The 12,847-nt window shown below is 48.0% G+C and overlaps 1 pseudogene; it reads left to right on the top strand.

Annotated features, from left to right (window-relative positions):
- Positions 1 to 5,941: 5,941 nt before the first annotated feature.
- The window catches only part of LOC136620179 (protein polybromo-1-like), a 73,780-nt pseudogene continuing 66,874 nt past the window's right edge, over positions 5,942 to 12,847 (top strand).

Here is a 12,847-nt window from a genome sequence, read left to right as displayed (position 1 = left end):
CGTTGTGCATACACGTGCAAAATGCTCGCATACACGATAATACACAGGAATACGCAATTCCATACGCAGGTGGAAAGCTGTGATTTTAATGCACTGTATTACAATATGGTCATGTGATCCCGGTCTGACAGTTTTGCAGTAATTCAGTACAGAACATGGGTAATTTTTTTTTTTTAATTCGTTTTATTTTTTGATAATCAATTTACGAAATACAAAACAGAAATAAAGAGAGATTCGTTAGATTCATAGCAATGTATATATGATCGTAGTTATAATTAGATTAACACAAATTTTTTGTTGCTGTATTTCTTGAGTTACTAGTTAAACATTTACAACAATAAACTTTTGAACTTTTAAAACCAATGCCGTTCTTCCTTGTTCTTGATCTTGGTAGGAGAAAGTTACAAGTTTTCAAGCGCTTGTCAGTGGAGGGGGGGGGGGGGGGGGGGAGGGGGAGTGCCAGAGGGTGGGGAGGGAGGGGGGTGTTGTAGATTGGGCTTGAGGTTCATTCCATGAGCAGAGTAGAGTGGGAGTCCATCCAAGTCCCCCATATTTTTTGGAATTTGGTCGGGCAGCCTCTGTTTTGGTATATAATTTTTTCATATGAGGCTACAGTGTTTACAATTTGGATCCAGTGTGGGATTGAAGGGGGTCTAGTCGCCATCCATTTTATGGCTATCGCTTTACGGGCCAAAAATAGCGTCTTTTCAAGGAAGACGCGAATGTAATATGGCCACACCTCCTCCTCCAGCAGGCCAAACAGCGCTACCTTAGGGTCTAGGTCGATGGATAGTGGGGGTCGTAAGAGTAAGTTTATAAGGTCCATCACTTTTGACCAGAACTCGTTGACAAGAGGGCATTCCCAAATTAAGTGCCAGAAGTCCGCCTTCGGTTGGCGGCATCTCTGGCAGAAGTCTGAGGAGGTATTACGCATTTTATGTAGACGGTTGGGAGTAAGGTAGGCTTGATGTATGATGTATAGTTGAATTAATTTATTGTTTACGGCCGGTGAGACTGACAGGTGGGATTCAGAGACGTCTTGCCACTCCTCAGGTGTGAGGGATGGGATGGCAAGTTTCCATTTGTCATATGTAGGGGGTGGATTGAGATCTATTTTAGCTGAAAGGAGGTGTGTGTATAGGGCCGATATTAGGCCTTTGGATCCTTGGGATTTGAGGACGCCTATTGTGGGAAATTTAGATATACGGGTTGAGGCGGGTGGAAATTGAGAGTTCAGTGCGTGTCTTAATTGGAAGAATCTGAATAGTTGAAGGTGTGGGGCCTGCAGCCTATTGCGCAATTGCGTAAATGTGGGGAGTGTTTCGTCTGTGTATATATCTCTTAGTGTGCGTACCCCCTGGGCGGTCCAGTACTGTGGGTCTGGAACTGACTGTAGTGCGGTGAGACCAGGGTTGTTCCAAAGGGGGAGTTCTGGCACCACATCCCGGTATCTCTGCAATGTCTTTACCTCCTTCCACACGCTAAGAGCTAATTTGTGGAGCGGGATTAGGTCGGTAGATTTGGTGCTTTCCGGGAATTCTAAAAAGCTCAAAAGGCTATTTCCTGTTACTTGTTTTGCAAGTTGTTTATCTGCTATAGGCAATTCTTTGTCTAAGACCCAGGCTCGGATATTTCTCAGTTGCCCTGCCAGGTAGTAGAGCCGGAGGTCCGGGAGGGCCATTCCGGCTTGTTCTTTGGGTCTTTGTAGAATTGATAAGCTCAATTTGGAACGGGAGGAGTTCCATATAAATGTTATGATTAGAGAGTTTAAAGACTTAAAGATGTGTTTAGGGACGCTCACTGGCATGTGTTGTAGTATATACAGGCATTTGGGTTGGATGGCCATTTTAATGAGGTTTATGCGCCCAGCCACGCAGAGTGGTAGCTTGGCCCATCGCCTCAGTTTATGTTTTATGTTCCCTAATAATGGGTTTATATTATCTGCTATTGCGTTGTTGTGGTCGTATGACATAACTATCCCCAGGTATTTGAATGCTGAAACTGGTTTTAGTCCATATCTTGTGACACAGGGGTCGTTTTTTGGGTCAGTTTCTGTATAAAGGATTGTTGATTTGGACCAGTTGACATATAACCCGGAGAAGTGGGAAAATCTATCTATGTGTGTCATAGCTTGGGAAAAGGAGTTTAGTGGGTTCGATAGGAATAGAATTGTGTCATCTGCGTATAGTCCCAGTTTGCTTTCGAGGTCTGCCCCTTTAATACCGGTTACGTTGGGGGCGCTTCTCAGCCGGATTGCCAGTGCCTCAATGGCTATAGCAAATAAGGCCGGGGATAAAGGGCATCCCTGTTGGGTGCCTCTTGCCAGTTGAAATTCCGTTGATGGGATGCCATTTACAATTACATTTGCACTCGGGGATTTGTATATAATTTTGAGCCATTGTAAAAATTTAGGTCCGAACCCAAAACGGACCAGACAGGCTTCCAGAAAGGCCCACTCCAAGGAATCAAAGGCTTTTGCCATGTCGAGTGAAACCAGAGCCCATGGCATATTATATTGTTTACCTAGTTGGATGGCTGTTTGGACTCTGCGTATATTTATGGTCGTGGATTTCCCTGGCATGAAGCCCGTCTGGTCAGGGTGTATAATGGACAAAATCACTTGGTTCAGTCTGGTGGACAGGATTTTAGTTAGGATCTTGTAGTCTGCGTTTACCAGTGATATTGACCGATAAGAGCCGCAATCTGTAGGGTCCTTCCCAGGTTTCAGAATCACTACTATGGAGGCTTTATAGAATGAAGGTGGGAGTGTTTTGTCTATTTGGGCCTGGCTTAGCGTCTCAAGGAGTTGTGGGGCTAGTTGTTCACAGTATTTACGGTATGTCTCTATTGGGAGACCGTCGGGGCCTGGTGATTTATTGAGTGCCATGTCTTGGATTGTCAGTTGGATCTCCTCCAGAGTGATGGGACCCTCCAGGAGGTCGACCTGTCGGTTAGCTCTATTCCGCGCTGATTCTTAATCTTAAGGATCGTATTAGCATGGTTTTCACGGTTAATAAGATTGGCGAGTAAATGACTGGATTGGTTTCCTAATTCAAAGTAGTGCTGCTTAGTGAAGAATAATTTGCGTTTGGCTTTGGCGTGTATTTGGTGTCTATGGAGACGGGATAGACTGAGCCAGGCTATTTTATTGGCGTCTGTGGGGGCAGATATATACGTTTTCTCGGCTCCTAGGGTCTGGTTTTCTGTCTCTTTGTTGGCCTGGGATGTTGTTTTTTTGATGTGTGAAATGGCAGATTTAAGGAACCCTCTGATATAAGCTTTAAGAGTGTCCCACTTCAAGGCGGGATGGGTGTTGTCATTGTGGGCATCTAGGAATAGGGAGATGTGAAAGGGCGTTTGATCGTCTGATCCAATGAGCTTGAGCCAGAATGGGTGAAGTTTCCAAGTGGGCCTTATATTATGTTGAGGAAATTTTAGGGTTAATAGTATAGGGCTGTGGTCAGATATGCCTCTCGGGCAATGTGTTATGTTCGAGAGATATATTGCCAGTTCTGTGGAGCTGAAAATGTAATCAATTCTCGTCAGCGCATTATGACCCGGTGAATAACAGGTATATTCCCGCGTTTCGGGGTGGTGAAGTCGCCAGAGATCGACCCATCCAATGCTTTCAATTAGCTGTCTCAAAGGGGAGTTTAAGGTGGGAGTGGCGTTAAGGGGTGCATGGAATTTGTCTTTAGTGGGGTCCATTACCATATTAAAGTCGCCTAAGCAGATCACTCCTGCCAATGGGTACTGGTGTGCAAATGTTATGGCAGTCTGCAGAAGATGAAGATTGTTGTGAGGTGGATTGTAGATGGATAGGATGACATAGGGTTTAGAGTCTATTTCTCCGTATATAAATATAAATCTTCCTTCGGAGTCCCTACGGGTAGTGATAGGGTTCCAGCGCAGTGACTTGTGAATAAGCACGGAGACACCTCTGGAGGAGGAGGTGTGAAAGGAGTGGGCAGACCACTGGATCCATGGCTTTGAAAGGGTATCAGCCTTGTCCCTAATGAGATGGGTCTCTTGCAGACTAATAATGTGTGGATTTATTTGTTTGATATATGAGAATACTGTCCTTCGCTTGAGTGTTGTACCGAGTCCCCGAACATTCCAGCTAAGGCGTTTTAGGGACATTACTACCTGTGTGGATATAGGATTTGGCTATTGTGTTCGTGTCCATGGGGTGAGGTGGGGGGGTTGAGGGGGAGGGTGTTGATGGGTGTGAGGGGAGAGGTTGTGTCAGCGCAGGCTTGTAAAGAACATTAATGGAGAACAGATTACAAACATTTAAACCATTAGTCTCTGACATTACTTAAATTACGGCGTAGATGTCAAAGAACAGCAAAATAGAAAAAAAATGGAAGAAGAGAAGGGAAGAAAAAAAGACAGGAAAAGAAAAAAGAAACAATTTAGCTACAATCTAGCTAGAAGTAGCAGATGTTATATTGTTGGGGGGGTCTCTTGATGGCCTTTAGAAGTTTGAGGTCAACTGTCGGGTTCCAGTAATGATTTAAAGGTGCCGCGGCCGTACTGCACACCGCCCATGGATCATGGGGGTACTGAGAATTTAGGTCATAACAAAGCTCAAAGTTCTGCTACAGCTGTGGTGGGGTCAGTCGTCCTTTGGTGTTACGGGATGCATGTCCAGCCACTCCAGGGCCTCAGTGGGAGATTGGAGGAAGATCGCTTTTCCTTGGGCCACTATTCGTAGGCGAGCTGGGTATGCCATTGAGTAGAGAATGTTTCTTTCTTTAAATTTCCGTTTCACTTCTGTAAAGGTAGCTCTTTGCTTTTGTAGTTCAGCAGAGAAATCGGGGAATATGGAGATTGTTGCATTGTTGTGTTTTAATGGGCCTTTTAGTCTGGCTTGGCGTAATGCGGCGTCCCGGTCCCTGCTATTTAGGATCCTTACTAGGAATGGGCGCGGGGGGGCTCCTGGTTGTGGCGGTTTTGCAGGAACTCGATGGGCTCTCTCCACTGTAAAGTGGATAGAGAAAGCGTCCTCCCCCAATAACGATTTCAGCCAAGTCTCAGCGGATGTTTCCGGGTGGGAGCCCTCTGATTTTTCGGGTAGGCCTATTATGCGTAGGTTATAACGGCGCGAGCGATTTTGTAAGTCGTCTGTTTTGGATTGGCAAAATTCTATTGCCCTTGTTGCTTTTTTAACCGCCGTAGTAAGTGGGCGCAAGGAGTCTTCTGCGTTGGAGACGCAGTCCTCCATTTCCCGCAATCTGTCACGCATATTATGCAAGTCTTGTCTCAACAAGGAGACGTCAGATTTTATCTCCTCTATTTTGTTGGTAAGAGAGGACTTGCAAGTGTTAATTGCATCTACAAGTTGACGCAGGGTGGGTTCTGAGGTTTGCCCAGTTTCGTCTACCGGGTCTTTCATCTGAGCGGGTCGCGTTACTCGCGGGGAGTGATCAGAGGTTTCGATGCGGGAAAATTCTTTTAGCTTTTCCGCGGCGGTGCCGCTTTTAGCGCGTGTACTCATGATAGAATTCGTTAGTTTAGCGTAGCGAGTTATGGAGGTTAGCTCTGAGTAATAAGGAGTAAAGGTCCGTATATTGGTATTGTTACAATAACTGTTAAGAAGCGGGGGTCCGGCAGTCCGGACTATGGTTGCACCGGATTATCTTTGGCCTTGAACTGATCACGGTAGAGGGGACGAGAGGCCGCACCAGTTAAACGCGGTGGTCCGTCGGCCGTAGGGCACAGCAGACCGCCCTTGCTGAATCAATTTAAGGTCGGGGGTAGGTCAGTACCTACTGTGGGGCCCCTTATTTGTTAGTCCAGCTCAGTCCTTTTATAGATATACGTTGGGGTGGTCAGCCCCTCGGCTGTCCCAGGAGATAAACTGGCCTTGTTATCGGATATTTGGCTAAGGTTTGTGGTTGTGGGGGTCGGGTTTAAGGAGGACGCAGCGCCTCCAGAGATGTCGGGTGCCGCAGTCCGGTGGTGGTTGGGCGATCCGAAGGTGAGTAGCTGGAGTGCGGTCAGTGTGCTGTGGGGCGCTGGGCGTCACGGCCAGGTGGCGGCAGGAGGTTGCAGGACGGAGGGGCAGGGAGGCTGCGACCTCCGTCGAACCCTGCAGCAGCGGCACGGTCGCAGAGGTGATCTGTGTCTCCCCTCCGAGGAGTCAGATGTTCAGCGGCGGTGCGGCGGCCCCGAAGCAGCGGGGAGCTGCAGAGGTATTTCCTGTCTCCCTTCCGGGGAGCCAGGTGTTCGGCGGCGGCGGCGCGGCGGCCCCGAAGCGGCGGGCAGCCGCGGAGTTGTTCTCTATCTCCCTTCCTGGGAGGCAGGTGTTCGGCGGCGGTGCGGCGGCCCTGAAGCGGCAGGCAGCCACGGAGTTGTTCTCTATCTCCCTTCCTGGGAGGCAGGTGTTCGGCGGCGGCCCGCCACAGAGGTGTTCCCTGTCTCCCTTCTGGGGAGCCAGGTGTTCGGCGGCGGCGGCGGCTCCGAGAAGAGCCAGGGAGGACAGTCAGTCCCGCCGCGGGTTCAGCAGGGATCGGGTGCCTCTCGTCGGGGAGTGGGCAGCGATCTTCAGCCCGCAGGATCAGGTCCGGACCGATGCGAATGGCCGGAGGTCGCAGGTAAGCGGCGACAGGGCGGCCGGAGCCGGCAAATGGACCGCGGCTTCCACCCGGGTCCTGCGGCGGCAGTTCAGCTTTAAGGGTGGAGGAAGCGGGGTGTTTTCTCCCTTCAGGAGCGGTTCAGCGGCTTCAGTAGGGGGGGGGGGGGTCGCCCCCACCCGAGCTCCGGTCAGACGTGGGCCGCCGCGGCCCAGAGACAGTAGGGAAGGGGCCCAGTGAGAGTAAAGTGGCAGAGCCAGCCACGAGTCCCGGAGTGGTCCTTCGCCGGGTGGTTGTTGGGAGGGCACTGATCGCGAAAGTCCCAGGACGGCCAGCCGGCAAGATAAGTCAGTGAGCTAGGCAGTAAGCAAAGCGCGGGAAGGTGGCAGGGCGTTGGCGCCGTCCCCCTCCCGCTCCGGTCCACGGTCCTATTATGGATGTCAGGAGGTCGTAATCGCTCTCAACCGCGGTCCAGCTTGTTAATTAGGGGTTAGGAGCCCGTTGGAGTTCTTTTAAATGTTCGGTTTCTGGTAAGGCCAGGATTTTGTGCGGATTTTAGTATTCCCCCTGGGGAGCTCTCCTCACATGCGACTCTCCATGTCGGTCGCTGGCCACGCCCCCGAACATGGTTAATTTGGTACATTTTCTATTGATATGTTATAGTTTTGACTTGTGAGCTTGCGGAGCTCATTCGCATGTGTATGCCATTTTGTTCCATGAAAAACACACCATTTTCTGTGTATTTTTTTTGGTTTGTATTGACTGCGCAAAAAACCCCCACAAGGCCTAATCTATGTCGCTTTTTTAAAACTTTTTTTTTCACGCTGTCTCCTAGCAACGTGTAAAAAAAAAACAAAAAAAAAAAACCCCCGAAACACATGTTTGTTTTTGTTTCCACCTCTCCCATAGACATTCATGGGCTATTTTGGTGTGTGAATGCGGACCAAGATAGGACATGCTGCAATGTTTTTTTTTTTGTTTTTTTTTTACGCCTGAATACACCATTGCAATGGTGTTGTATAGTGTCTGTATTGGGTCCGTAATAATGCTTGCAGAAAATACATCATATGAATGAACCCCAAGAGCCATTGAAAGAGCCACTTCCGGCTGACACAGTATAGAGAGGAGAACAGGGGCGTGAGCTCCTGGGTCACACAAGGTGACAAACCCCTCTTGGTGGCCACGTTTGTTACCTACAAACATTTTAAGTAATGGATATAACGTATGCCAGCCGTACACATCATGTAGCTGTTGATGGCTCAAAGTATTAAATGGCTTCTGTCAGTAACTTTGCTGATGTAAAACTGCTGACCGTGTTATGTCGGGGCAGTAAAGCGGGGTGTAATGATACCTGTGAGCACTTCTATCAGTTACAATGCAGTTTTAATGGCCGGATCACTGCTCCACGAAGTGCTGTGAGGTGGGGCCTTCTCTCTAAAGTGCTCTCTGCTCTGTACGTTGAGCTGCTCCACAGCTCTGACTGCTGTAGCTTTCTCCTAGTTCTCCCTTTTTTAAGTGTATGTCTAGACAAAGTAGAATATTTCTCTTGTGCATTTTGCTGTACTGATTTACTGCAGGTTTTACACCTAGTACATTGAAGGTGTGAAAATCCACCGCCTGCTAATTTCTTGGAGCGTAAGTGTCCGCAACCAGTGGATGAGATTTGTAAATATTTCACTCACTTGCCTTGTACTGAATGCATTGTGGATTTGTGCCACATGTGAATTCAACCTACGTTTGTTAGAAGCCAACATGCCCAATTATTCTCCACCCCCCAACAGTATCTTCTGTGAAATGTTGAACTGCCTCCATACACATAGACTGTTGGCCGATCCTGCCAGAGGTGGCAGGTTCTTCTGACCTATAGAGGGATTGTCTATGAGATAAGAATGTCAGTCTGTAGAACCATAGTAAAAAGAAACTGTCACTACATGTTCTTCCCTTCACCCCTGTGTCTTTTTAAGGCCAGGCTCATATGGCCGTATACATAAAATACTGCTTGAGTCACGCAGCGTTTTAGCGCTGTGGAGCTGGCCTGCCGCCGCGTATGCCAGCGTTACTGTATTGCACATGACTGTGTATCTCACGCACGCTGTCATGCGCAATCTGACTTGTTTCCTTTCTTGTTTAAATTTTCTGCTCTGTTGCTTTGCAGTGGTGCATATCTGTATATATCACTCATACGCAATGTAATTGCGTATCGGTGGCGTTGATTTATGCGCCCATAGAGAACAATGGGCTCTCTCGTGTGTAATAAGTGACAAAATAGAACTTGCTGCATTCTTTGTTGTGCTCACGTTACGCAATTCTTACCCGCAGATGAGAGCGAGCCAACTTAAGGTAATGTATTTCATTGCCTGCGAATTGCCGCATATCACACGTGCGTACACCATAATACGCTCGAATGAGCACAGCCTTACACCTTTAACTGTGAAACTCAGTAATATTACATTATTCTCTCACTCCGTTGTATCTGAATGTTTCAGTTTTGTGCTAACAATCCCAGGACAAAGCGCTGTATATTTACTGTACTTGGACCTCGAGAGGTTAATCCTCATTCTTATTATTCTGGCCCTGTGCTGTCTGTAAGATCAGGTAATCGCACAAGTGATTTATGTATTCTCAAAAAGAAGCCAAAAACAGTTCTTGCCATCATGCAAAATGTAAAAATGTTTCTCTTAATTAGGTAGAAAAAGTGGAATATCTCCAAAGAAAACCAAGTATTTGAGCCCCATGCAACAGAAACTGAATGAAGTGTATGAAGCAGTAAAGAATTACACAGATAAACGTGGCAGACGTCTCAGCGCCATCTTCCTGCGTCTTCCCTCCCGCTCTGAGCTCCCAGACTACTATGTGACCATCGAGAAACCCATCGACATGGAAAAGATTAGGAGTCACATAATGGCCAACAAGTACCAGGATATCGATGCCATGTGTGAGGACTTTGTCATCATGTTTAATAACGCCTGCACTTACAATGAACCCGAATCCCTCATTTATAAGGATGCCTTGGTCCTTCATAAGGTGTTACTGGAGACCCGCAGAGATATCGAAGGAGATGAGGATTCTCATGTCCCTAATGTAACTTTGCTCATTCAGGAGTTAATACACAACCTGTTTGTGTCCATGATGAGCCATCAAGATGACGACGGAAGATGTTATAGCGATTCTCTGGCTGAAATTCCTGCAGTTGACCCCAAGTTTCCAAAGAGACCTCCATTGACTTTTGAGATTATTCGAAAGAATGTGGAAAATAATCGTTACCGAAGACTTGACCTTTTCCAGGAGCACATGTTCGAGGTTCTGGAGAGAGCGCGCAGAATGAATCGGTAATGTTACCACAGTTCTTACTTAGGAGCATATTTCTTCCTTAGGCGAATACATATTTTAAGGTAGTAGCCTTACAAAAGCCGGTTGTCCAAATGCCTTTTCATTATCTGTTTAATGGTGCATTCAGACAACCATATATCGGCCGGGTTTTCACACTCAGCCGATATACGGCGTCTCTCTCTGCAGGGGGAGGAGGCTGGAAGAGCCGAGAGCAGTGCTCTGAGCTCCCGCCCCCTCTCTGCCTCCTCTCCGTCCCTCTGCACTATTTGCAATGAGAGAAGGCGAAACGGGGGCGGGGATAAGTTCCGTGAATTAGCCCCGCCCCCGTCCCGCCTCTCCTCGCTCCTAGCTGCCAAAGGTAGTCAAGAGCTTTGAGCAGTGACAGTGGGCCCTGGTCACGTGATCCCCATTGTCCACCGGTATGAAACGTTAGCGATCTACCTTAGGCCAGTCGCAGAAAAACAATTCTCCATGCTTCCTTATTTTCATATTACCCAGAGACGCACCGAGGACCTTATAAGTCTCCTCACTCACCTTCTGTATTAGTGTATCTTGACGCCACCTGGAAGTCCTGGTGGAGTCAAGATTGACAGGGGGTGACGCGCCCTGTACCTTATTGGCTGCACAGCTTGTTAAGCGCCAGTTCCTGGCAGCCCACTAAAGTTTATCTTAAAAATGCAAACAGCAGCCAACGACACTTTACCTTTTAAATTCTGACAGCAGACTCTGCTGCAGCCACGCTGCCCCATGTGCAAGGGAAACGGAGAGCGGGGTATGCAGCAGGGATTTCACAGCAGCATGCGCCGCCCCCACCCCCCACCCCGTCACTTTAAACTAGCCCCGGACTGAACACCGGCGGGGCACAGCACCCCATGTCAGTTGTATGTCAGCTTGCCGTTGGGAGCAGCCGGCCGCTCCCTCCCTTGTCACTAACGTCTGCGCCCGGGAGCAGGGACACAACAGTGGCGAGAGCACACGCAGAGAGCCTGCGTACGGCCTCCCTGCATTGCCAGGATGTCGGAGCAGACTACGACGGCGGCAGACAGTGAGGGAGCGGAGGCCGTGGTGGGTTCCACAGAGGAAAGGCAACGGGAAGGCTCTGGGGAAGGCTGTAGGAGCACTGGGTCACAGTGAGGGGGACGGGGCTGTGGGTAGGACTACAGCGTGTGCATTGATTTTAGCCAACCCCCGCTGCTTTAGGGTGAGGATTGTTTGTCTTCTTAGGCTTATATTACTTGCTGAAAATGCTGCCATGTTACAGCTGTAAAATGGCAGCATTTACAGCTCATAATAGTGGAGAAGTACGCTTCATCCTTAACCTACAGGGACACCTAAAATCAATCTACACGCTGCTAGGACCTTTGTGCCTTGACCCTATCGGGAGCTGGGGGTGCGAGAGGGGCGTTCCTCCTGTCAAACCCCTAGCTTCCGGTGGCTTCAAAAAACACTAATACCTTCACCTTCTAGGTGTCTCCTTAAGGAGTGATATTACCCCTAACGACCCACATCATAGGCCTCTTACTAGTCAAGCATCCTACTGCACACTGATGAGGGGCAAAATCCCTGAAACAGCTGTCTGTGTATGGATTCTGACTTGGTTTACAATTCCCAATCATTTCTCTACAGACCTTTATGAAGAGTAGGGCATTGATTTGCAGGAATGCTGCCCATCCAATAGGTGGCGCTGCAGAGGTATTGTTCCATTTCCCTTATTTGCATATTGCTAGACAGTTTTGATATATGGAACTGATACTTGTGGTCTTCTGGCCTGCATACAGGTCTACAGAGACCCTCCAGAGTCTATCTCTGTCCATCATCTTATGTTTTTCCATGATTAGACGTGTTTGGCTTATACGCCAGGAAACGCCCCTGATGTATACATTTTACTTTTTAAGGGGGACCCAACTGAGGGTTTTTAAGCTTATGGCAAAGGCTGTGGTTGGATTGGTTACAATTTAACCCCAGTGGGTCCCTGAGCCCCCAAAATTTTCATTCGCATTATATTCTGATTCTGGACACTTCCTTTAAGGATACTTTTGCACGGGACGACTGTGAGGTACTTATCCCCTTTACCCAATAGGACGTACATGTATGCCCTTCAGGTGTGGGGTTTGTATGGATCAGGAGCCACCATGGCTACTTGTTGCACCCTGTGTGGAAGACTCCCTGTTGTGTCTTCTGTACTCAGTTGGACATTCTTGTCCAGTCTTCAGTCTTTTTCAGTTAGTCTGTTGTGTAGACATGAGGACACGGACAATATTAGCGCCCCCATCATAGACTGAACCCCCAAACACTTGTAACTGAGGGACAGGAGAAGCCTTTATGACATCACTATAGGTAGAGCTGTATGTTCTCAGCTCTCCATATGGAGCCCCCTATAGCTCCTGTCCCGCAGCAGCTGCCGCCGTGTCACTGGGAGAGGATTCACATTATTATATACTTCTAGAATAAGGGGCGGCAGCGATCACTCTCATCATGACCGCTGTGTAAGGAGAAATCTAGACAAAAGACAAACACCACCATGTCGATTTTATAGAATTTTTTATTAGAATAGAAATAAGCAACATTGTAATGAAATATTACTGGCCCTTTTAAATGATGCAAGGATCACAGTGACTCTCAGGTCGGCCCGGTGGAGACCACAGAACTTGCTGCGGTCCTTCTGAGCAGTCCACCATTGTCCTGAGATGAGAGCCGCCGGACCCAAAGATCCAGAGGAAGGCGAAAAAACCCCCCGGAGAGTTCTACCTCAGGAGGGCAAAAAAATTCCTTCCTGACCCCAGATGTGGCGATCGGTTATCACCCTGGATCCAATCTGTCCTGCTGCTTATTGCTGTATGTATGTGTATATATATGTAATTATAGGTGCAGGAAAGCTGCTACTATAAACAGATATATATCCTGCTTCTAAGAGCCTACAATCTAAAGTATTATAGAAA

The sequence above is a fragment of the Eleutherodactylus coqui genome, chromosome 3 (genome assembly GCF_035609145.1).
Source record: "Eleutherodactylus coqui strain aEleCoq1 chromosome 3, aEleCoq1.hap1, whole genome shotgun sequence".
Classification (NCBI taxonomy): domain Eukaryota; kingdom Metazoa; phylum Chordata; class Amphibia; order Anura; family Eleutherodactylidae; genus Eleutherodactylus; species Eleutherodactylus coqui.
This window is presented reverse-complemented; position numbering and strand designations above follow the sequence as displayed.